Genomic DNA, 4694 nt, shown 5'->3' with positions numbered 1-4694 from the left:
CTTTTCTATTCTATTCTATAGTATTTTATTCTATTCTATTCTATAGTATTTTATTCTATTCTATTCTATTCTATAGTATTTTATTCTATTCTATTCTATTCTATACTATTTTATTCTATTCTATACTATACTATGCTATACTATACTATTTTATTCTATTCTATATTATACTATACTATACTATACTATACTATTCTATACTATACTATACTTTATAATACTTTACTATTCTATTCTATTCTATTCTATACTATTTTATTCTACTCTATTCTATTCTCTGTGTGAATCATTTATGTTTCTGCAAAGGTCTTTTCCAACCCCAAATATCTGTGGTCCATCTGAGAAGTATTTTGTTCCCAATCATGGGTCATTCTAACACAACTGCATCAAGTACAGCACATCCAAATACAACCCCAAATATTTCAGCATGGCACAAGCATTTTTCAACAGGTGGTGTGAAGGGCACCTACACAACCGTATTAGTCCACCTTCATCAGTGTTTGCGTGTTTAATGCAGTTGCAGCAAGCTGGATCGGGCCTCACATGAGCCGAACACACAGCCTGACCACCACAACAGACCAAAGCGCAGAGCGTGTGCTACAGCTCATTTTCTTTTATGCCACAGCTTTCATGTCAGCTTCACGTTCCGCTTTGAGGTTCGGCAGTGCCGGGACACTAACTCGATCTCGCTTGATGAATTTAGAGCCGACGGTTTTGATGTGGCAGAACAGGTGTGGCAGGAAATCCTTTGTTCTGACAAAACAACGTCCTTCCTATATAACCAGACCACCAGTTATAAACAACATGTAGAACGTGCAATGTGACTATATGATCATATTAGGAAAAATTGACATTTTGGCCTATGATTTTTAATCTTATTAAATTTAAATTAAATGCTTATTTTGTAATTATTTAACTTGATTTGTTTAGGTTTGTGTCAAATCTAATTACCAATTTTGTTTGACCATGATTTGAAAATGCTTTGAGTACATCTTGTGTGCTTCACTTAAAACAAGCAATTGAAAATTAAATTAAAATTATCTAATCATATACTTACCCTATTGTCATTTCAAACTTGTATAACTTACTTTCTTATGACTCACAAAAGAAAATATTTTGAAGAACGCTGTTAACTAGCCCTCGTTCACTTGCATTGTTTCTTTTTCCATAAGATAGAAGTGAATGGGGGCCAGTGATGTACAGTTACCAACTTTCTTCAAAATATCTTTTGCGTTCTTCGGAAGAAAGAAAGTCGTAAAAGGTTTGAAATGACAAGATGGGGAGTAAATGATCACATAATAAAAAAATTGATGAAATATCACTTTAAATATTTCTTCAATTTAGCAAAAATGTTATTGATTTAGGTTTGTGATTTAATAAGAGATTCAAGCCCATATTTTCATAGTCTCAGACCTGCACAACATCCTACTTCACAATATTAAGAAAGTAGAGGTAGTGTTGTAGTAAAGACGACAAAACCAGACTAGACCAGAGGCTGTCGAGACCAAGACAAGACCGAGACTTTGAGGGGCCAAGACCAAGACAAGACCAAGGCAGGCCGAGACCGAGTCAAGACCAAGACAGCACTCCCAAAACTAATTCAAAAGATCCACAAAACACTAAAATGTCATAATAAACTACTAATAGAAGTAACTTGGGTGATTTATAGTGCAGAAATGTATGTGTAGGATGTTTTGTGTTCCATGTTTTATCACCCACCTACTGTAACAGGTACAAATTCCAGCAACTAAACATAAGAAAACGGTAAATACCCGAGATAAATTTAAGTCTGTCACCTTAAAACATTCAGTGACTTACTTAGTTTCATTATTTTTAGATCTAATCAATAGAAAAATAGCTGTGCGTTGCTCAGAAATGCACAAACATTCAGATTTGTAATAGAACAAAAACTTGTGTTTAATTGTGTCACTAATTCACTCGAGGTTTATTGAATAATTATACAAAATCAATTTCATTCTCATACAAGTACCTTTTTTGCAATCGCAGATCGGATATTCTTGGCCTTTGTGTGTTTTCATTTTGTTGTCAGATTTCTGTAAGACAATCCCCCATTCTTCTCTTACCAGAAGCTAGAATAACAAAAGCAACAGAAGAATCAAATAAGGAACAAGTGGTGAATGCTATTAAAGCCAGAAGTTTTAAACCAATCACATGAATATAGTTAACACATAAATCAGACAATGCACAATACATTTTGTGTAATACCCACAAGAACTTGACCTTGAGAGTCTTGAAATAAAATCCTGAGACCACTAAGTCTGATACCAAGACACAACAGAGACCAATGACAGTCGAGACCGAGACAAGACCATCATAAAAAGGGCCATGAGACCGGTCTAAATAGAGGCATTTGTGTTATAGAACAAACTTTCATGGCAATAAGAGTGCCAAAAATGTGTGGCTCTATCTTGGCTGTTAAGAAATTATAGGGTAAATTTATATGAGAGCAAATGTTCAAGGACAGAAAAGACAGAATCTAGACGTGCTCTGCTCAATGTACAATCACTTCACATCCAACAAAATGATATTACAGAGGAAACTCTGGATCTCATTTAACCTGAAAGGATGGACTAATGTCATTGAATGCTTTTGATTTTGGGGGGATTAGAGCGGCCTGTTTAGATTCGATAGTAAACATCAAGAAGCGTGAGACAAGAGAGAGAGATAGAGAAAGAAAGGAAGAGATCAGTTTAACTGTGTGTCCATTATAATTAAAACAGGCATAACAAACAAAAGCATATGACAACAGGTAATTCCAGTTAGAAGTAAAACACACCCTGTAGTTTTTTAAATGAGCAAGCTGGTCTGATTACTCCCTTGACCAACAGAAAGTCTCTCTTTTTAATACAATACAATTGTTTTGTTATATTAGTAGTTGTGGAAATCTTATTCTTTCTGGTGATGTCACTGTAGGTTTCCTTCGCCACCTGTTCAGATGTTAAGCCTATTGCTGGATTGGCCTTTCACACTGGTAACTCATAAAGTATGAGACAAATACATTTTCTTCAAAATTACTTTCTTATTAAAAATGTTTCTTTTTGAAAAAAAGCCTGCAGGGCAAAGTTAATATCTTCCGTTCTATGATTTAATAAATCATCTAAAATGTAGCTCCATTAGATGTTAGTATCCCAAGATTCTTGGTAACTACAAACACGTTTCTTCGTCCACTGACAGTCAAATCAATGCTTTCCAAAAAGATCCAATTGTCACATCGCACAGACTTTTGCGCAATGTCTTTGGTATTGTGGCATTATCTAAGGCACTGTACTCAAAGTATTTGGTAGTTACTTTATTCAATGCTTCATTTCACACAATAAACAGCTAAAACAACTCCCATTGGCATATTGTATTTTATCATGGTACAGTGAATCTTCAACATCGATCAAATCTTGCACTAGAACGCCCCCTAGAGGCCACCGTTTCACACCGGCTCGAGTTCAGGTATGAATCCTGTTACACCACCATCCACCTACACATCAGCAATACATAAAGCCTCCACACATAACCCGTGCCTTGACTCACCGACAAAATGTACAAGTGCAAAAAGTGTGTAGGTGAACAAAAAACTTATCTTGTTGAAGTGAATCTATTTAAAAGAAAGTTGACTCTGCAAAGACTTGTATTTTCCCTCATTTTCGCTTCCTCTATGTGCATGCATAAAGGCAAAGTGTGACTGAGAGAACTTCCGGTCTGAAAAAGTAGAAGAGCAAGAAAGCTCTTCATCGGATCAAGTTTAGGATTATCTCAGTGCCATGTTTCAACTTTCACCAGGGCCAAGATGTTAGGCTGTACAATAGCTCCATCTACCGATCAGAACGGTAGAAACAACATCTAATTCAAACCAAAGGGCCAAGATCCTATTATTAATCATATTCACAGTCTGGTAATTAATAAAAAGCCTGTGGTGAAACTTACAACATTGGAAGCCAGGATGCAGACTGGACCTCCATTACAGTATCTATACGTTTGGATGAAATATACATAACTGTATGTTAAGAGCAATACACATACATATATTTAAATGTATACTGTATATAGCATAGTGATTCGTTTTATTTTGCTTAATTGGGAATACAGGAACAAAAGATTAACGTCTATTGATACTTACTGTGAGTTGGAGGTCGCAGACACATCTGCAGAGAGATTAGATTTCATGTGCAATTTGGCTTTTGAGTTTGTCTCTCAATGGCATTTAAACATTAATATGTTCATTTTCCCGTCACATTCTATTAATTTTTTGCTAGTCATTTTAAACTTTTATATATTAGTTTATATTTGTATATTGCTTTAACATTTGACGTAGGGATACTAACGTTACAATAATCTTTTTTCTTTTCTTTCGTTTACTTCATTTACCGTTAGATCCGTCGAATAAAAAGAACTGCATCTTAATTTCTCGCGAGACTTGCATCAAACAGTTTTAAAAGCGAGCAGCAAACCCTGTTTAAAATGCCTAACTAAGTTCCGATTGAAGGTAAACGTGAATAAAAATGAAGCAATTTCCGCCGCTGCTGCATTTGCAGGCACCTGCCATACAGCGCAAACCTTTTGATTCAGTGTGTGTCGATTCAGCACAAATTCAGCAGAAAAAGCCTTTATTCCAGTCAGCCTCAAAAATGTCATGGCGGCCCAGGAGAAACTGTTAACTCCTGACATTTCCATTGGTGAACGTG

The sequence above is a fragment of the Triplophysa dalaica genome, chromosome 24 (assembly GCF_015846415.1).
Source record: "Triplophysa dalaica isolate WHDGS20190420 chromosome 24, ASM1584641v1, whole genome shotgun sequence".
NCBI lineage: Eukaryota > Metazoa > Chordata > Actinopteri > Cypriniformes > Nemacheilidae > Triplophysa > Triplophysa dalaica.
The sequence above is the reverse complement of the archived record's forward strand: the minus strand, read 5'-3'. Positions refer to the sequence as shown.